The sequence below is a fragment of the Dermacentor albipictus genome, chromosome 4, assembly GCF_038994185.2.
Source record: "Dermacentor albipictus isolate Rhodes 1998 colony chromosome 4, USDA_Dalb.pri_finalv2, whole genome shotgun sequence".
Lineage (NCBI taxonomy): Eukaryota > Metazoa > Arthropoda > Arachnida > Ixodida > Ixodidae > Dermacentor > Dermacentor albipictus.
This window is the reverse complement of record NC_091824.1, coordinates 7928075-7950385: the sequence shown is the minus strand read 5'-3', so window position 1 is coordinate 7950385 and position 22311 is coordinate 7928075. Positions and strand designations below refer to the sequence as shown.

The window sequence follows — 22311 nt, the reverse complement described above, 5'->3', positions numbered from 1 at the left end:
GACGCGTGGCAAACCTTCCACAAAGCTGCTCCAGATCAGATACGTTGTACTGTTTCTGAAAGCGAACTCGTTATCACGCTTACCCTCTAACAAAGAAGGTGTTTTCGCTGTCCTGTCTTCGGGCGACTTCAATTCGAAAGCCACTCTTTTCGTTGATTCAGTTTTTAAACGTGAGGACAGTGTTGCCCTGCCAAACGTGAAATTGAAAGCAAGAAAAACTATGCAAATCATTTAGCCCTGACAAGCTAGTAAAAGTGGTAGAAGAAACTGAAAAACTAAGCCCAGATATTTTTTTTTCATCTAAGACGCATAAGATTGACTGCCCTCTATGGGTTAGGTAACTCAAGCAGCAACTTGGCAGAAAGCTGTTGGCCTGTTTTTGCAAGATAAACTAAGCAATATAAGCTAATCATTGACGATCGCTTCCTTGTTAGAGATTCTGCAGAAGTTATTAGTTTTTTAAGAGATGTAAAGGGACTGAAAATGTTCTCGATCGACGTTACAGATCTGTACTATTCACTTCCGCGCGACAAGTTGCCAGTGTTTGTTGAAGAATGCATTGATGACTTTGGATCACTTGGCTTTCAGAATGCTGCAGGTGTTTCTGTAAGCGGCTTTCTTGAATTGCTGACCTTCTGTTTGAAATCAACTTTCACCTCATTGAATGAACGAAGTTACATACAAAGGAATGGCGTTTGTACAGGGTCATGTCTGGTGCCGGCACTAAGTGATATTTATCTAGCTCGCCGTGATCGCAATAATCAAGATCACCTAGACGCGTCTACTGTTGTCAAAGTGTGCGGGTTTACGACTACGAATACGATTTATTTCATGTTTGTTCGAAACATGGGGAGATGGAAGAAAAAGCTGCTGAACGGCAGCTTGACAAGCTCCCACCCCCCTTCCTTACATAGGCAACAGCAGAGAGAGAGAGAGAGACAATGATAAAAGAAAGGTAGGGAGGTTAACCGGGACTGAGCCCGGTTGGCTACCCTACACTGGGAAAATGGAAAGGGGGACGGAAAGATTAAAAGCAGAGAAAGTCCACTGGAGATATCAGTCGGTCACTCAGTCCGAATCACAGGCGCTCACTCAATCCGGTCGCTTTCAAATATCGCAGCAGCGCTTTTGTGGCCTTTTGTAGCTGCGATATGTGAGGCCATGGTCCCAAGATCTTCTTCAAGTTGAACGGCTTCCCATCTAGCTGATTGAGACCTGTGCAGAGGTCTTGCTTTTCGTTTTCATAAGATGGGCAGTAGCACAGTAGGTGTTCTATGGTTTCCTCGACACCGCAGGCATTGCACTCGGCGCTATCAGCCATTCCAATTAGAAATGCCCAAGCATTTGTGAATGCGACTCCCAAACGTAAGCGGCGCAGCACTGTTTCCTCATTTCGCGGAAGACCTGGTAACAGCCGCAGTTGCATAGAGGGATCGAGGGAATGCAAGCGATGGTGAGTGAATTCAGATGTGTGCCGCTTCTCCAATGTCAAAGAGTGCGCTAGCTTGCCTAAGTGTTGGGCTGCGTCGGTCCGCGATAAAGGTATTGAAACAAGGGTTGCTCCTTCGTGTGCTTTTCTAGCAGCTTCGTCAGCGAGGTCGTTGCCGGAGACAACAAATATCTGTATATCTGTATCTGTAATACAGTAAAAGCTCGTTAATTCGAACCGCAAGGGGAAGCCGCTTCAGTTCGAATTAACGAAAGTTCGAACTAACGAAAGTGAAGGAGAGCAACAGTACACTGCGATTTGGAAGCAGTAGGGCATGTCAGAAAGTGATGGCGTGTGCCGCTGGCACACGCCATTTTCAAGTCGAAGCTCTGGGTCCGACTGTGCCACACCACCGATGTCCACCGAAACAAACGTTAGCCGAGGCTTAACACTATCACAATGATTCGCGACGGCCGATACCTCCTAAGCTGAAAACAGAGGTGCACAACCGATGAAGACTGCCGAGACAAAGACGCTGATCATGTGAAGGTGGAGAAGGCCCTGATTCGTTGGTTCTTGATTGCAAGCGCAGCTGCGACGTACTTGATTCGCTGTGTTTTGGCGCTTGCCGTGCCATCTCCGCACAACATTAGCAGCTGTACAAGATTTGCAAAGCCTCCGAGATTCGCAACGGGCAAGAAGTCTTGGAGGTTACGTAGAACGGAGAGTCGGTAGTCGCCACTGCCTTCTGGCTGACCCCGCGTCGGTTAGATTTTTTCCAGGTTTTGCCTTCTCTCGCCGTTCTCTCCGTTTCGGAGGCAATGCAGCCTTGTGTGTAGGCAGTAGGCGCTTTTCTCTGGCCGTGTGCCAGGTGAGCGTAGTTCGAATTATCCGTGAGGGAACCTTCTCGCGTTCGAATTAACGGACTTTTTTATACTTAGACTTCTGTGGAGCTTGGCCGGACCAAATCGTACAGTTCGAATTATCCATAAATTCGAATTATTGAAGGTCGAATTAACGAGCTTTCACTGTATCTGTATATGTATATTGTATAAGCTGCAACAGCAGCTTATACAATATACATATACAGATATTATACAGATATTTCACATTATATACAGATATTACAGATATGGATATATACAGATATTATACAGATATTAGCGTACACGCGCGCACACACACACACACACACACACACACACACACACACACACACACACACACACACACACACACACACACACACGTTTTGATGGATATCTTGTACATCACTAAAAACTGGTGAAAGACGATTTTCGTTAAATGTATACAAGTACGAAACATAGTTTAAATATGCATGATTGAAAATACTCCAAAGATTTGAAAGAACAGCAGTTATAAAATTAAACAGGAGAATTAACAGGTACACAGGGCATACAGATCAGACCTGAGAACTTTCCATAAAAGGTAGTGGATAGGTAGTACATTTGTAGCATTTGAGAAAGAAAAAAGAAGAGAAAAGAAGGAATTACTTTTTATCAACGCTATTTCTAAACAACTAAAGGAATAAATCCATGAATTCTGTTTTCGAAATGCTCATTATATCAATTTGTTTGCGAAAAAATAATTTTATACACTTGGTACTACACTTGGAGTTAATACACTAATACACTAATAAACATGGAGTTAATGACATCTTAACTGAAATAAAAAAAAAAGAAATGGGCATGGGCAGGACATGTAATGAGGAGGGAAGATAACCGATGGTCATTAAGGGTTACGGACTGGATTCCAAGGGAAGGGAAGCGTAGCAGGGGGTGACAGAAAGTTAGGTGGGCGGATGAGATTAAGAAGTTTGCAGGGACGGCATGGCCACAATTAGTACATGACCGGGGTTGTTGAAGAAGCATGGGAGAGGCCTTTGCCCTGCAGTGGGCGTAACCAAGCTGATGATGATGATGATACTTGGTACTGTGTGTCGTAACATTTGTTCACCGTAATTAGTGCGGTTACGATAAACTTCCCATTGCTCAGAATGTCTAGTTGTATAATAATGAGTATTCGTTTCCAAGTTTGCCAGATTGGTTATGAGATTAATGCCTTGTTTCTTTTAATCTGTTAATTTTTTACAAAGGTGATAGTTATACAAGTTCCCTATGTTAATTATTGAAAACTTTCTAAGCAAGCTGTCTGCTGAGTAGTCTGGTGGAGAATTTGCAATAATCCAGATTACTTTATTTTGCTTTACAGTCAGTTTCATGACGTTTGTTGAGGTAGTCTTGCCCCACACTAAAAAGCAGTAATTTATGCGCGATAAAAACAGTGAATGATAAATGAGCAGTCTTGTGCTTACAGGAAATAGGTATCGATGCCTGTAGATTAATCCTATAGGGCGAGCTAGGGTCGTGATAACATTAGTGTGCGAGTCCCAGAGCATGTGCTCTGAAAAAATTACGCCTAGAGTTTTGAATTCTGTCACAATTTCTATCGGCTGACACTGTATTTGAAGAAGATTATTTGGAACAATGTCTCGGCCCTTCGCTCTGAAAACGACTGCTTTAGTTTTTTGGGTATTAATAACCAAGCCATTGCAGGAACACCAATCGTTAAGTTTACTTAAAGGGCTGTTTGCGCAATTAACAAGTTCTTCGTAATCGTCACCCTCGAAAAACAGGCTGGTGTCATCTGCGTAGATCAGGAATTTCGTATCATCATCAATGTTAACAATGTCATTTGTGTAAATATTTGATAAATACGGTCCCAAAATACTGCCCTGAGAAACACCAAACAAAGTAGTTTTAAATGTGGAGGTGCTGTTGTTTAGAAACAGACTGCATGCGAGTACTAAGGTATGATTCCAATAACTTCAAGGCAACACCACGAATTCTGTAGAATTCTAATTTTGTCAGCAAAATACCTCGGTTAAGAGAATCAAATGCCTTTGTAAAGTCTATAAAAACTCCGAGTACGTATCGTTTTGCTTCAAGTTTTTTTTAGAATGAACTCGTTTTGATGAAGCAGATGAAGTTCGGTGGAACAATGTTTCCTAAAACCGTATTGACAGTCAGTCAGGATGTTATGTTTATCTGTAAATAAAACCAGACGTGAATGAATGGCATTTTGAGGTACTTTAGAAAAAAATTGGTAATATGGAAATGGGTCTGTAATTTGCTAAATTATTTTTGTCAGTTATTTTGTGTAAAACACAAACCTTTGCGCACTGTAGCTGTGCTGGAAATACTCCACTTGACAGACAAAGATTGAAGATATGGGCAAGTCGGACAGCACTAATGTCAGCAATGTATTTAATCGGGCGCACTTGAATGTCAAAGATATCACTGGAGCTAGTATTTCTTAATTTCATGATAATAGAGAAAACTTCCGTTTCCGAAATTGGACTCAAATTGTATGAAGATAACTGCCAGTCAAGTATTGGGTACAGTCTCCTGATTGTACAGGAAACTTCAAGTTTACTAGATAGTCGTTGAACACATTGGCTAGATCAGTTCCTGAAATTGTTGTGCTATTCACAACTATTTCTCTAACTCCCTTTGACGCCTGAACGCTTTGAAATATTAAGTTTAGTTTTTTCCATGTCAAGGCCGCGTCTTTGGATGATACTAAAAAAGATTATTGAAATAGCTATCTCTGGCATGCTTAAGGTCCTTGTTTAATTTATTACGATACTTCTTAAATGGCTTAAGCAGTTCGGGATCTCGTTGCTTAATAAATGCTAGGTACAATGTATACTTTGTTCTTATTTTACCAAGTAAATCTCGAGTAATCCATGGTTTTCTGATTTTTTTTATTTGGAAGAATTCAAAAATGGATAGCTTGTTTCGTAAGTGGTTCTTAACAAGTTGAAAAAGATATCAAAAGATATGTTTGCATCAGATGAAGAAAGCACGTTGTCCCAAGATGCAGTTGATATTTTTCGGTTAAAATTTTCTGAGTTTCTGGATGAAACATTTCTTGAAGAGATCAGAAGGTTAGTCTCTTTTTCATGATGTGAGATGACTACGTATACATGTAAGTGATCACTACTTTCGCAAGCTATGACTCCGGATGCAAAATTTTTGATAGAGGAGCTGAGGAGAAAGAAATCTATTAGGGTCGAAGACGTACTAGTAATTCTAGTTGGAGAAGAAATAACATTATTTAGGCCATAGCTCTCGTACAGCCATCTCGTTTCTTTTGACTCACGAGTGTTAGAAATCAAGTCAATGTTAAAGTCCCAGCCACAAATTAAGTTGACCTTATTAGTTATACAGTATCGAAACAGTTTCTACGGAATCACAGAACGTAGCGTGATCACCATTAGGGGGTCGGTACACGACAGAAAAGACATGGTTACACATTGCTATTGTCAACATTTCGCATTCACATTTCGAAAAGGTAAAATCAGGCAACAAGTCACATCTGAGATTTTCTTTCGCCAACAAGGCAACACCGCCACCACGGCGTCAAGAGCGATTCAGGTAGAACACATCATATCCGGGCATGGAAAAAACGTTGTCATCACTGGTATACCAGGTTTCTGAGAGCATAATGACATCAAAAGAAAAGCCAATACTATTAAAAAATGAATCTAAATTGTGATGTTTGTTTCTGGCAGACTGAATATTCAAATGAAAACCTTTAAACCTTTGAGACACCTATTACCAAGATGCGACTTTAGATTGTCAGGGGTAATGTGCATAAACAGGTGGCGACACTTGTAGAACCCCTTAAGAAAGTGTCACCAAGTGATTTTTAGATTTAATAGCAATGGCTGTGTCACCTTCTTTCTGTCTGACGAGAACTTTACCGCCACTCTGTCAAACGAAGCGGTAGTTCTTGTCACGTGCCCATTGCTTTGCCTCCCAGAGAAGTGCTAGAGTTTGTTTAGTCAGATTATCTTGGATGTACACATTTTTACCTTCATATGCGGCCTTCAGTTTGTTTCGGTTTTTGAACCGGTCATCACGAACAGCCTGCAGAGCGAAGCGAACAACGATTCCAGGCGTCTTATTAGGTTTGCATGGCAACCGGTGAATTGCTGTCCCGTCACTAGTCGTAAGCTGCGGAAGCTCAAGGGAAGCAGCGCAGGCGTTCACTTTGACAAGAAGATCTTCATGGTCTGTTTTTTGTATGCCGTGAATTTCTAGGTTCAGCTTCCTGTTATGTCTCTCTAGTTCATTTATTTCTTTCTTGATCTCTTCAATCTGTCCATTGCTTTGGTTAGCCTGAAACTGTTCAGTGCGCTTTTTCATATCAGCCAGGCTATTGTCATGTTGGCTAAGCTCAGCGAGTGCTTTGTCAAACTTTTCAGACATCACCTGCACACTTTCTTCCATTGAAACAACAGCGTCCGAGAGCGACTTTACTTTTTGTTGAAGCTCTGCAATCACAGCAATTTTAACCCCTCGACAGGTTGGACAACGCCACTGTTTTCGAGCAGATTCCCCCTTTGATTTGCAAGTTCTTTCTGAGATACCTGAACAAGAACCCAAATGATAAGAACAAAAACACTCATTACACACCATGCATTCATCATCAGGTTCAACAGATCTGTCACACTCGAAGCATCTATCGTCCCGCTCACTACCCATCTTTGCAAGCTACAGGGCAGTGCTGCAGCAGCACAGGGTAACGAATGTATGATAGGTTGAAGCGTTCAGTGACAAACCTGCAAGTACACGAGCAGTCAGAGATGCGCCTTTTCTGTGCCGCTACAGCTGGCCATGTGCCCAGGGACGTCGATGGCAGCTTCTTTTATAGCAGCAGAAGCGGGGCGCAGAACTCTGGCTGCGGCCGATTTGCGCAGGTCCAGGTCGGCTAGGTGTGACGGAAGCAGCAGGAAAGCCCAGCTTATCGAAATCCGGACAAGAAGTGCGATCTACAAGTAGACGAGCAGTCAGAGATGCGCCTTTTCTGTGCCGCTACAGCTGCCCATGTGCCCAGGAAAGTCGATGGCAGCTTCTTTTATAGGGGCAAGGGTGGGGCGCAGAACTCTGCCTGTGGCCGATGTATGCAGGTCCAGGTCGGCTAGGTGTGACGGAAGCAACAGGAAAGCCCAGCTTATCGAAATCCGGACAAGAAGTGCGATCTGCAATTACACGAGCAGTGAGAGATGCGCCCTTTCTGTGCCACTACAGCTACCCATGTACCCAGGAATGTCGATGGCAGCTTCTTTTATAGGGGCAAGGGCGGGGCGCAGAACTCTGGCTGTGGCCGATGTGCGCAGGTCCAGGTCGGCTAGGTGTGACGGAAGCAGGAGGAAAGTCCAGCTTATCGAAATCCGGACAAGTCGTGCGATCTGAAAGTACATGAGCAGTCAGAGATGCGCCTTTTCTGTGCCACCGCAGCTGCCCATGTGCCCAGGGAAGTCGATGGCAGCTTCTTTTATAGGGGCAAGGGCGGGGCGCAGAACTCCGGCTGTGGCTGATGTGCGCAGGTCCAGGCCGGCTAGGTGTGACGGAAGCAGCAGGAAAGCCCAGCTTATCGAAATCCGGCCAAGACGTGCGATCTGCAAGTACACGAGCAGTCAGAGATGCGCCTTTTCTGTGCCACTGCAGCTGCCCATGTGCCCAGGGAAGTCGATGGCAGCTTCTTTTATAGGGGCAAGGGCGGGGCGCAGAACTCTGGCTGTGGCGGATGTGCGCAGGTCCAGGCCGGCTAGGTGTGACGGAAGCAGCAGGAAAGCCCAGCTTATCAAAATCCGGCCAAGAAGAGCGATCTGCAAGTACACGAGCAGTCAGAGATCAGAGTTGTGCCGCTACAGCGACAGCACATGCCCACGATTACTAGGTATTTATCGATTGCAATGATCACGCTTTCGAGCCTGCTGCTTCGGGAGTCTTAGGTATCTTTAAGAAAGAGCTGCAGCCTTTAGAACTTACGCATGAGGTCCCCATTGATAATTTCTTGCGCTTTCTAGATCTCAGGCTGCGCCTTGCTAACAAACATGAGTACTGTTGCTTCGAACCGACACGTAAGAAGCCACTCTTGCCCTTTAACTCGGCACACTGAACGCTCGTTAAACGAGGTATTGTAAAGTTATGCCTCGTTAACAACCTCAATAAATCTTGCGCACACGAGAGGCAACATAGTCTTGCTGCACAGGCGGATCGCCTTTCCTGGGCTGGCTACCTGTTGCCCTTAATTTCAGCCATAGCGGAACAGCTTCTGAGGCGCAGAAAACATGATGAGCCCGCTCAGTCAAGGAACCAGCCGGTTGAAAGACGCAGGTTTTCAGTGCTACTGTATGTGCACGATGTCTCCCATAGGCTAGAAAAGATTGGTCAGCGAGCAGGAATCACAGTCGTTTTTTCAGCCCTGTAAAGGTGGCAAGTCTCTGTACACGTGTAAATGCGCCTAAATCACGTCAGAGTTGCTGCTCTGTCGGGCGCAGAAAGCATTTAGTGACATGCGCAACGAATGTTGTTGACCAGATTCCCCTGCTTTGCGGCGGTAAATGTGTTGGACAGATAGGCAGGTGCTTAAACGATAGTTTAAGAGAGCACTATAACAACGTCCGTAACACTGTTCAAAGCCACATGGGCATCAATTGCCGGGACGGCGGCTGCGTGCCCCTCTTTTAAGATACGGCAGCTTTAGTGACACACGCTCACAACTCACGCGGGAAACTATAGAACCTGATTTCATAAGAACACTGGGTAGTGTGTGCGTTAGTGTTACGTCTGTCGCGCTGATCCCTAGTGAAGTCATGTTATCTCAACAGATAAAAATAGTAAACTTCGTTTTATTTTCTTTTTTTCAAGTGACCATGTTCTTAGTACGGTGACTTGCTGTTAGAACACCCCTCGTGACTACCTTTCATTTTTTGCGCCTGCTCCCTCTCGTATATATACACGCGATGTGGCAACGCAATAAAATATTGTTGGAAGTCAGCGCTGTGTATGTCATCTCTCGCCGTCCTTGTCCTTCGGGCTGTACGTCGTTTTTATCAAACTTCAAGCCTGCATGCTATTTACTGTGATAACTTTTCAATCTTCCGCGTTAGTTCTGAACTTTAAAGCGAAGCTTTCCTTGTCTCACTGATTCGTCAGTGAGCGCTGAAAACGCATTGCAGGAAAGCCAACTTGCACATATGAGTAGAACACCATAGTTTACGTTAGCAGTACCGCGGCAACGTCATCTGCCTGGCCGACAAGTGGCTGATAGCGGCGTGAAGCGACGAGCTCAGCAAGAGTAGCGCATGCGAATAAAGTTCACTGGAAGCGCAAGTTCCGTCTGCTAGGCATGACAGCACCCCTGTCGCGATTAACGGAGCTTCCCTGCTTATCGGAGACAGCAGGTACGCGTGAACGCAGGCTCGTCTTAGGATCTGGAAAATACGAGCCTAAACAAGCAATCAAATCACATAGCATCGCGTCGCGCAGCGTTTCTAGGGTTCGTTGCGTGGTCGTTGGTTCTGGACTTTTACTTTGGTTGAGTTTGCATTGAGGTAAAGCTTCCACTTTGCATAGGGGTAAAGCTTTGGTTTCAGCATTTTTCTCTAAGAAAGGGGCTTTGATTTTTTTCTTCTTCTGTTCTATCACTACTTTCTGTAGTGTCGAGCGGCCTTCAGTAATAAGCAAATAAATAAATAAACTAGCTCTTCGAGATGACTGGCGCCAATTTCAGCTCGACTACAGGTCTCCTGTGCGACGTGAACGTGTTCTTTTTCACGGGGCGCCCAGTGCTTTTTTGAGAGGCTGCAGTATGTTAGACGGTACCTTACTTCGGGATCAGCCTGCTACTTTCCTCGTCGTAGGTAACGTTACGATAACGCTGTGCAGCGCTCTACCGCCTTGGCCCAAATCGTAACGAACTATGTTATAACATTTCTTTGCTGCGGAGTAACAATAAAATTGTTATTACGCCATCACCGTCATATTATCGTCGTGCCCATCGTCGTTGCCTTACATCTGTCGCGAGACACACAATTGTTTGCTTTAAATAACGCGTTTTTCCATCTAGTAGCGCTTGCAAATACGTAAACGACGCTAGAAAGCCAGCTATATCTGCAAAATGCTTCGCGTACCATCAACTGCCACAGCGCGTGGCATCTGCATAATTGTTCGTCCTTATTATAACATAGCCGTTAATTTTCCCTAGCTCCATGCACTAGTCCCTACAATGCGCGCAATTGTATGTCCATGAGATTTGTTATTATACATTATGAGCAACCTGAGCGTCTGCTACGCGAAACCTTCCAAGTCTCTGCTGCTAGTGTATCGGTTCCACCTTACACAGTTTCGAGAAACTCCTTCCCTCGCGCCATCTACGGTCCACTCGCTCAACTCTAGAAAGGCGATCGATACACCGCCTGAGGTTTCCTTTATGCTACGCCAGATGGCGACACCGTCGGCTCTTCGTTTGTTTTGCGCCGCTGCATAGCTAAAGCGACAAAATAATCAGAAGACGCCTGGAAAGATCGTGCATATTCACTAAACAGGCTCTGCTGCGTACGTAAATATACTCTGGTAGCCCCTTTTTTATGGCCGAGTGTTTTGACCGTACTTCAAAAGAACCACATTTGTAACGCAAAAATAACACCGTTGTATTGTATTGCCCTTGTTCTTCGTACCTTCCCATGTGTTTGTGTCATATTTGCAGTACCTTCTTTTACCAGCACATAGATAACGGGTGTTTCAGCGAAGATTTTCAGCAATTTTTAAATCTTGCCTCTGGCAGATAGTATAATTCTACTCCGTGAGCTCGTCCACTCGAAGAGGCGGAATTTCCTTGCAGAAAATTTTGAAATGTTTAATTGCCGAATTAAACGAACTCACCAATTAAATGATTAACTAATTGCATTATGGCACATATTGCGATTTGCATGATCTAGCCGTGGTGTGGATCCATCTGGAACCGATTCTCAGGATGACACTAATTTCGAGATATCAATTCCAGAACTTTCTCAAAAGATGCTTTGGCAGTCCAGGTACCTATGTGCTTCAATGCGTAACACGACGTTTTGTTGAAAGAGTATGTCGAACGACACTACATTTTTGTCACAAGTTTGACGGCGCCTATCTCGTAAATGGTGTCATCCACACAATTCTTTTCAAGAGGATATGCCTTGCAGTCTCGCCCGCTAAAGTTTGTAAAGTGCAGAATGTACCATAAGGTATTTAGCCCACCTGCGTGCGGTGTAACGGTCAAACAATATACCTGCACACACAACGCCGGCTCAGGGACCAGACATTTGTGATTTCTCCCAGATCGCAAAAGGAAATAAAGATCACGAGGAGGGAACGGGCGCAAACAACGAGAGATACAATTGGCTTAAAGCCAATTTCCCATAAATGACTGTGTGGTTTGGTGAAAAAAAAAATGAAGGTCGTACCTCGTGTTTTGAAATGGAAGCCGTGAAAGAGAGAAATTGGCATGCAAATTTCTGGTGCGTACGAATTTTCCTCGTTCATTTAGTTGCCTCCGCCTTCCGGACTTTCGCAGAACTCATTTGCCAAATCAAAGTTAATTTAACAACAAAACAAAGAAAATATATGTGTGATAATTTGTGTAACAATTGTAGGAATAAATAGCTTTTCGTTATGGCTGCAAAATGATGCTGTAGAGGTAGGCCCGTACATGACATGTTATTCCATTCTTAATGTTTATTTGCTAAAAAAGGAAGAAAGAAAGGAAAATACAATGAGGCGCAGGCGGGTATCTACGGCGCCGTTATCGAGAGGATGAGAGCTGAAATGGCAGCGGCTCAGGCACGTATGCACACAATGTAAAGGGAAAGTGTCAAAGCTATGAGAGCAATATTTACACGCTTCTTTTTTTTATTTCTGGGTGTGTTTCATCGGATGCTTCGAATGATATACCACGGCCAAACGAACTGTATAGTGCCACAGCGCCCAGCTCAGCGTAATCAGACGATATATGGCGAATGAAAGCGGTATATATAACGCCAGCTCATTCGTAACTCTAAAGCACAGAGGGCTCTTAATTAAATATCGCATAATCACACGTTCCTTTCGTTTTTCTAAACTGTTCATATTACGTCTGCCACATTCTCGGGCCGCTATACCTTCGCCATTCGGTGCCTATCCACCACACTAAGTATGTGCACATGTGACGCTAGCTTCAGTACAATTAAGCATGTGCTGTCTCCGGGTGCCAAGCATTCCTCCCCCCATGACAGGCGTAAAACGCCTTCCTCCTAGCGACGTCGCTGCGTCAGCGTGTGACAATGCGCACCTTCACATTTTCGGTCGTCTAGTTGGGTGCAGCTTGAAAATTAAGTAAGGCGGTTATATAAACCTTGAAAGCATATTTAGCGCCAGCAAACAAGCATTGCTTGTTTGCAGCAAACAAGCAATGCGACAACACGCATTGTGTTGTCGTCTCCCTTCCGTCCTTGTTTGCTGGCGCTAAATATGCTTTCAATTTACCAACACGCCCAACAAATCGCAATGCTATATAAACTTTCTTTAAGAATAAATTTGTGTTGTGTGCGATGCGCAGGTATCACATTGCCAATATAATCATCGGATAAATATTCCTATGTTTGGTCGGCCTGCAGCAATAATCATTCGTTTAAAGCATTTTTGAAGGCATTAACTTTGCTGCACGTGAGGGTCTATCGGGCTTTTTTATATATCAGGCACTTTCCGTGGAGGTCCAAAAAACTAAATGCACTACGGCTAGGCTAATGAAAAACAAATCACTTGGATATTTCTTAATACGCTCCACAATTTCTCCACTCAAAGCTTTGCGTTAAATTATTATCTTAAAATATGATTAAATTATGAGATAACTTAATATAGAATTAAAGCTACCTTTAGTTGTTTAGGAGGGCAGCCAACAGTACTGCATTTGCTGCATTCGCTTAGCGCCCAGCTAGCTTTTTTTAAGGTTGGACACAAGTTAACTAGCACACTAATTCCGCCTAATTTCAAAAATGAATATTAAACACAAGCCCAACATGTGCGTTAGATTTGCGTGTTTCTTTTTCATAATGCTCTAAATAGTACTTATCCAAACAGTGGAACCACATCTACTTTCAAGATCACAAAATAATTATATGAGATAAAGCAGTTCATAGCAGAAAATGTCCTTCTCGTGCTGGTGTGAGGGCAAAATATCTGTTCCACCTAATAAGAATAATCGAAACACATTCCTCGAAAGTTGATCAGGAGGTGATCGTTACTTCTCAGTCGCGCACAGAACTTCGACTATGCAAAGCGTAATTTTCCATGGCAGAATGATACTGTTATTGCCCAATTTTCTATGAAAACAAACGGGCAACTGGCTCACGAAAAAAAAAATGACCTTCTAGGAATAAAAGCTCCGAAGCATATGACTGACCAGCGCACATATTTTCTCACACCTTGTAACAACTCTCCATGCTTTCTATTGCACCATAATCTTCCACTGAAGAAGCAAGGACTTCAATCTTGGAAGCATCTTGGGAGCTTCTTAACACAGGCAATCAAAAAGTTCCTAAACTATTAAGCACCACTAGAAGGAACGTAATTCCCAAGGAAAGGAGTACACAGCTCGACAGACAACGAAGTTTGATCGAGAGGACAAATATTCTTAGGCTTGTACCTGCGATCTCTTTACTGGCAAGTTGCCATGGCCGCATGTGATTGTCCTAAGACAGCGTTTGTAACCCCTGATGGGCTATGTGAATATAAAATCATGCGATTCGGACTCTGCGATGCGCCTGCAACTTTCGACCGCATAATGGATAACATACTTCGCTGTCTGAAATTAAACATCTTTCTGTGCTACCTTGATGATATCGTCTTGTTTTCTTCAGATTTCTCAACACCCCTGTCTCGTCACCAGGTTTTGACATGTCTTAAGAACACTGTTCTTCAGTTGAATATCAAAGAGTGCCGCTTTGAAGTTCGGAACTTGACAATCCTGGGCCACGTCGTTCCCAAAGACGGCTTCCTCGCCGATTCTGCGAAACTTCTGGCTGACGCCGAATTCCCTAAACCAATGTCACTGAAGCACCTACGGAGCTTCATCTGCCTTTGTTCTTATTTTCGCTTATTTGTGCGCAATTTCCCATTATCGCTCCTTTCACGCGCCTTCTCACCGTTGGCACCGAGATGTTGTCTTCTGAATGTGATGACGCATTCCAGACACTGCGTCAGCTGCTCACATCTCCTCCGATTCTCCGGCACTACGATCCCCGGGCGCCCACGGAGGTGCGCACGATGCGCGCGCAACGCAAGCCTGGCTATGGCGAGTATGTTGTCCCCTGCGCGAGCCGAAAGCTCACAAAGGCCGAGACCAACTATTGAACCACTGAGGAATAGTGCCTGCCTATGGTTTGGGCCCTTGGAAAGTTCCGACCCTACCTTCATGGACGACCATTTTACGCCGTCATGGACCACCGCGCTCTTTGCTGGTTGCCGACTTTTAAAGACCCCTCGGGCCGCATCGGTCGCTGGGCCCTACGGCTACGAGAGTATCATATCCATGTGGTGTACAAGTTTCGCCACAAGCCCTCCGACGCACTTGCCCGCACCTTCACGACGGAGGGTCACACTCACCAGTGTTATCGGCATTACAGCGACCTGAGCACTACCCCTTTCCGTGCCGGCTCCTTCGTTTCGTTATGGATTCCGCCTCACGTTCCCGGTCTTTCGTCTAAGCCGCTGGCTCAATACCACGGACCCTATCGGATCGTCGCCTGTACATCTGCTGTAAACTATGTGGTCGAACCTTTGTGACCATCTGACGACCTGCGGCGTCGCGGTCATGAGACTGCACGCCAGCCGGCTTAAGCCTTACTGTGATCCCCTTATCGTGTCGTCACCGTGAGTCGCAAGGATGGCTACTCTTCTCCCCTGGGGCCCTTGTAATGACGAAGACATCACAAATGTTACTGCGGCCGCATGGCTCCTGAGGTGAGGAAGACAAAGACAAAAGGGTTGGTGTCACTGCTTTGGCTCGCGCTGTCACTTGACCGTGACTGCTCGGCTGCTCTCTGCGCTGCACCAGCAAATCCAGTAACTGTTATTAAACCTCATAGCATTATATTTATTTATATATTTATTTATTGAGTTATTTATTTATTTAGGTATTTATGTATTTCAGCAATACTGCTAGCCTGGATAGGCTGCGAGCATGAGTGGGGTACAAGATGCATAAATACATGATACAGACAATACATGTTTTCCATAACGTCGCTTGCGCATATATATATATATATATATATATATATATATATATATATATATATATATATATATATATATATATATATATACACATACATACATATAATCGTGTCGCAGTGATGGTGAAGCAGACCGTATAGCACAACTGAAACTAACATTTCCTGCTTCAACACATACTTTTCATCTATATTTTTAGTACTGAATATCCCTCCACTCTACCTGACGTTCGCGATTTGGACTATCAGTACATGACACCCATCGACATTACTATCGACGGCATTGTGTCTCTAATAAACAATCTTAAGTTATCTAATTCTTGTGGTGTCGATGAGAATAATTCTAAAATACTAAAAAACACCGTTATGACTTCTACCAAAATATTGCATCACATTCTCAGACAGTCACTAACTTCAGGAGCGCTCCCGTCAGATTGGAAGACAGCGAAAGTAGCTCCCATATTCAAAAACGGTGACATATACTCACCAGATAACTACCGGCCAATTTCACTCACCTGCATTTGTTGTAAAATACTGTATAGTCGGATACAACTTTAGAAAAAAAGGGGGCGTTTACTCCTCCGAGGAGGATGCACACGAGCATCCACCAATGGGCGCGCACTCTGGACCGACGTCATGCGCCGGACGGCCGGTGACTTCGCCGCTTCGGTCATCTGGGCGGGGCCTCCCCTTTTTTCTAAAGTTGTATCCGACTATAGCATATAATTGCTTCTTACATGTACAATTAACTGGAATCAAACAACTTTTTTTTAACTAAACAGGAAGGGTTCACAAAGCGTTCGTCATGTGAGACGCAGCTTTTAGAATTCATGACGGGCCACCAATATACATGGACCATAATGTACAAATTTATAGCATATTCCTTGACTTATCGAAGGCGGTTGATCGCGTAGCCCATTTCCACCTGATTTCAAAGTTAAACGCACTAAGATTAGATTCACTCACACTAACTTGGCTCCGGAACTTTCTCTCTAATCGCCGACAATTTACAACCGTTAACAATCTTTCTTCGCCTCTTTCCTATGTCACTTCCGGCGTGCCGACACAAGGTAGCGTTCTTGGGTCGCTACTATTAATAATATACATTAACGATCTTCCTAATAACTTAGCAACCCGAGTGCGAATATTCGCAGACGACTGCATCATTTACCGCCCTATAACTAGCCCCGATGATCACCTCATTCTTCTAAACGACCTTCAGCTTATTTTGTATTGGTGTAACACTTAGTGAATGACTCTTAATTCGTCTAAATGCAAAGTAATATCCTTCACTCGTAAACACTCAACCTCGTATTTCCCATATACCTTAAATAATGAGACAATCTCTACAGCTACTTCCTGCAAATACATAGGCAATAATCTCGCACCGAGCCTTTCCAGGGCCCATCACGTTACTACTATATTGACACGTGTACTTGCCTATATTTATCAGGCGACGACGGTTCACCGCCTAACAAATATCGCACAGCACAGGACGCGCCTGCATGTATGGGAAGTTTCTGGAATGTTATCGATGATTCCATCCGCTGTCTGTCACCGAACGTTGTGTAATCTGATTGCATGTATGCGCTACGCGAATAATGTAGAACTTTGTCGAAGGCACGCCGATCCCAGCGATTACTCAGGAACGTTCGAAAGCCCACGCGCTTGACTCCCTGATCAGATTTTGACGATGGCCGATTGTGTTCGCCATTCTCGCCGTTCTTTAAGTGTAGCCTGTTTTTGTGGGCACAGGTTCGCCCAATAAAAGTTATTTTCGTCTTACACACCATTGCTACTGTGTTCTTCATACGTCACTCCACGTGACATGTGGTGGAGGTGCTTTTTGTTCATGTACCAGACGCCCCAGACAAGCCGTGATCCAAGCCCGGACCGCAAAGAGAACACCAATGGAAGTCCCGGGCCATCGAGCAAGCCGCCGTCTTCAACAGCTGCCCCCGGAGTGCGGACTTCCACCTTATAATACCAAGAAGATTGTGGTCAAAGCAACCACCACGGCAGCCCCAGTGTCACCCATCGTATTTCAACAGCCCAGACAGCCCCCTACCTTCCATGGAGTTACGTTGCAGGATCCGGAAACCTGTTTCGAAACCTTCGAAAGGATCTCGACCTTTAATAACTGGACCTCTGAGGATAAGCAACGACACGTGTACTTCTCCTTGGAAGATGCCGCGAGGACTTGGTTCTAGAACCGGGAGTCCACGCTTATGACATGGGACCTGTTCCGCAGTAACTTCCTCAGGATATTCACGAGCGTTGTCCATAAAGAAAGGGCTGAAGTTCAGCTGGAAACGCGAGGCCAACTACCCAGTGAGACCATCGCCATCTTCACGGAAGAGATGACCCGTCTTTTCCGGCACGCCTTCCCGGAAATTTACAAAGAGAAAAAAGTGCGTTTCTTGATGCGAGGCGTAAAGCAAGAACTTTTCGCTGGGCTGATCCGAAACCCACTGAAGACCGTAGCCGAGTTCTTGATAGAGGCACCGACGATTGAGAATACTTTAGAAATGCGCAATAGGCAATATAACCGCCAAGTGGTCACGCCTCAGTGCGCCATCCGAGCACAGGGCTGCGGGGATTTCCAAGAGACCATCAGGGCCATTGTGTGCGAAAAACTGCACAAGGTCCTGCCTTCGTCGCAGCCTCAAGTGGCCTCGATCGCTAACATCATGAAAGATGAGGTTCAGTGATCGCTTGCAGTTCCTGAGGTTCAACCTCAATTACCGCAGCCCTAGCCAAAAGTGATGACCTACGCCGCCGTCGTACGCCGTCAATGTCCCCCTCCGCGACCGCGCCATGGTTCTTTAACGCCCCAATTCCGTCGTCCACCGCTGCCACCGCCAGCACGCCCACCCGTCGCCCAGCGCACCTACGCGAGGAAGACGGACATTTGGCGCGCTCCCGACCACCGCCCGCTCTGCAACCACTGCGGCGAAGCCGGCCATGTGTACCGCCGATGCCGATACCGCGACCTTGGATTGCGAGGCTTCGCCGTCAACGCAGCGCGCCCGAGGGAAGGTGAGCGCCCTCGTGACATTGCCGACTACCTCGCCGCTACTCAGTGAAGCCCGCAACAACCGTCCCATTCATCGTCAGCAGGCCGCCACCTGTCGCCGCAGCGCTGTACATACACTGGCCCAGCCAGGGGCCGGTCCGTGAGTCCATATCCGGAAAACTAAAAGCAGCAACCGATGGACGTGCGGTTGCTGTTCGTCGAACTGATCAAGATCCTCCGCCGCCTACGAAGACTACAAAGATACTATCTCGACGAAATATGGACACGCCGCCGTCCCGACAAAGTCTGGAAGCAAAGAATACGCAGACGAAAGCCCACCTGACGACGTCACGTACCAGCGACAGGCAAAGACGACGCAGCCGCGATCCGAAATGAAATTATGGGGTTTGACGTGCAGCGGTGGCGTAGAGGTAGAGCAACCGCCTCGCGTGCAAGAGGTCCGTGGTTCTAATCCCGGGGCCGCGCAATTTTCCACCGGATTAAAAAAATCCGCGTGTTGATAAAATTGCATAAACAGGCCTGGAGTATGGCCTGATCACGGTGACCAGAACCGGTAACGCACTCCCTCACCAGAGCAGGATTGTCCACCCTGGTGCAGTACTTGGCCATAACCTCCTATATGAACAGAACAACCAAACCCCGGCCCTCAGTCCCCAGCAGCTGCGAAGCAACTGACCATGGCGCCGGTCAGACCTGCGACGCAGCAGATGGGGCTAAGAATCCTTGGCTCCGGAGAAGCCGCCATTAGAATATGAACCTGGCAACGTTTAACGCTAGAACGGTATCTAGTGAGGCGAGTCTAGCAGTGCTATTGGAGGAATTAGAGGGCAGTAAATAGGATATAATAGGGCTCAGTGAAGTTAAGACGCCAAAAGAAGCATATACAGTGCTGAAAAGCGGGCACGTCCTGCGCTACCGGGGCTTAGCGGAGAGACGAGAACGAGGAGTCAGATTCCTTATTAATAAGAAAATAGCTGCTAACATACAGGAATTCTATAGCATTAACCAGAGGGTGGCAGGTCTTGTTGTGAAACTTAGTAAGAGGTACAAAATGAAGGTTGTACAGGCTACGCCCCCACATCCAGTCATGATGACCAGGAAGTCGAAAGCTTCTACGAAGACGTGGAATCGGTGATGGGTAAAGTAAAAACTAACTACACTGTACTGATGGGCGACTTCAATGCCAAGGTAGGCAAGAAGCAGGCTGGAGACTAGGCAGTGGGGGACTATGGCATAGGCACTGGGAATAGCAGGGGAGAGTTATTAGTAGAGTTTGCGGAACAGAATAATATGCGGATAATAAATACCTTCTTCCGCAAGCGGGATAGCCGAAAGTGGACGTGGAGGAGCCCGAACGGCGTGACTAGAAATGAAACAGACCTCACAATCTGCGCTAACCCTGGCCTCATACAAGATGTGGCCGTCCTCAGCAAGGTGCGCTGCAGTGACCACAGGTTGGTAAGAACTCGAATTACACTAGACCTGAGGAGGGAACGGAAGCAACTGGTACATAAGAAGCCAATCAATGAGTTAGTGGTAAGAGGGAAAATAGAGGAATTCCGGATCAAACTACAGAACAGGTATTCGGCTTTAACTCAGGAAGAGGACCTTAGTGTTGAAGCAATGAACGACAATCTTGTGGGCATCATTAAGGAGTGTGCTATAGAAGTCGGCGGTAACTCCGCTAGACAGGATACCAGTAAGCTGTCGCAGGAGACGAAAGATCTCATCAAGAAACGCCAATGCATGAAAGCCTCTAACGCTACAGGTAGAATAGAACTGGCAGAACTTTCGAAGGTATTCAACAAGCGTAAGACAGCTGACATAAGGAAGTATAATATGGATAGAATTGAACATGCTCTCAGGAACGACGGAAGACTAAAAGCAGTGAAGAAGAAACTAGGAATTGGCAAGAATCAGATGTAGGCGTTGGGAGACAAAGCCGGCAATATCATTACTAATATGGATGAGATAGTTCAAGTGGCTGAGGAGTTCTATAGAGATTTATACTGTACCAGTGGCACCCATGATGATAATGGAAGAGAGAGTAGTCTAGAGGAATTCGAAATCCCGCAGGTAACGCCGGAAGAAGTAAAGAAAGCCTTGGGAGCAATGCAAAGGGGGAAGGCAGCTGGGGAGGATCAGGTAACAGCAGATTTGTTGAAGGATGGTGTGCAGATTGTTCTAGAGAAACTGGCCACCCTGTATACGCGATGCCTCATGACTTCGAGCGTACCGGAATCTTGGAAGAACGCTAACATAATCCTAATCCATAAGAATAGGGACGCCAAAGACTTGAAAAATTATAGACTGATCAGCTTACTGTCCGTTGCCTACAATGTATTTACTAAGGCAATTGCAAATAGAATCAGGAACACCTTAGACTTCCGTCAACCAAAGGACCAGGCAGGATTCCATAAAGGCTACGCAAAAATAGACCGTATTCACACTATCAATCAGGGGATAGAAAAATGTGCGGAATATAACCAACCTTTATATATAGCTTTCATTGATTACGAGAAAGCGCTTGATTCAGTCGAAACCTCAGCAGTTATGGAGGCATTGCGGAATCAGGGTGTAGCCGAGCCGTATGTAAATATACTGATGATATACTGAAATATACTGATGATGATGAGTTGGTCCCCTGAGTTACTAAGCAAGGCAATATCATCAGCGAATCGCAAGTTACTAAGGTATTCTCCATTAATTGTTATCCGCAATTCTCCCCAATCCAGGTCTCTGAATACGTTTTGTAAACACGTGAATAGCGTTGGAGAGACCGTATCTCCATGCTTGACGCCTTTCTTTATTGGGATTTTGTGGCTTTCTTTATGGATGACTACGGTGGCTGTGGAGCCGCTATAGATATATTTCAGTATTTTTACATACAACTCGTCTACACCCTGCTTCCGTAACGCCTCCATGACTGCTGAGGTTCCGACTGAATCAAACGCTTTCTCGTAATCAATAAAAGCTATATATAAGGGTTGGTTATATTCCGCAGATTTCTTTATCACCTGATTGATAGTGTGAATATGGTCTATTTTTGAGTAGCCTTTACGGAATCCTGCCTGGTCCTTTGCTTGACAGAAGTCTAAGGTGTTCCTGATTCTATTTGCTATTACCTTAGTAAATACTTTGTAGGCAACGCACAGTAAGCGTATTGGTCCATAATTTTTCAAGCCTTTGGCGTCCCCTTTCTTATGGATTAGGATTATGTTAGCCTTCTTCCAAGATTCTGTAAGCCTTAAGGGCCACCAAATGCTCGGTCGCCTCATCGCTAGGAACCTTGCTTTTCCATCTTCGGTCAAGCCCTAAAGGCAGAAAGCGGAGTTGATCGTGGTGCGAAATGACAGGGCAAGTAACGGCCACCTTCTGTAACTGCTAAGTGAGCAAGAATGTTATGCCTTGGTGCCCATCCGCCATGTGGTGGCAAAGAAAAGCAAGCTTGCTACCATCCTGTATGCAGGTGGCATGAGCGAGACCTTTACCAGAGTGTTGAATGACTGCAGTGTTTGTGTGGTGCATGTCCTTTCCAGCAAGCTAAGTGATGAAATGGTGCACATGAAGAACTTCCTTGGTGTCGTGTATAAATCCCTATGCAAAAAATGAGATTCACTGTACACTGGCAAATCTTAAAACTTCGAAAAGTGCCTAAAGCAGCATCAGCACAAAGTCACCAAACGCAACCCTGTTTCCAAGACATTATTTATTTATTTATTTATT

The 22311-nt window shown here is 45.3% G+C and overlaps 1 protein-coding gene and 1 long non-coding RNA gene across 7 annotated transcripts in view; one reads left to right on the top strand and one right to left on the bottom strand.

The window, feature by feature from the left end:
* Positions 1-22311, top strand: part of nab (NGFI-A-binding protein homolog) — a 1159032-nt gene that overhangs the window by 172724 nt on the left and 963997 nt on the right. The window lies entirely within an intron of this gene.
* Positions 6117-8149, bottom strand: LOC139059027 (uncharacterized). The gene is made up of 2 exons (XR_011513809.1): positions 7561-8149; positions 6117-7499 (listed from the first exon to the last, which is right to left on the bottom strand). It is a non-coding gene; the product is annotated as an uncharacterized lncRNA (long non-coding RNA).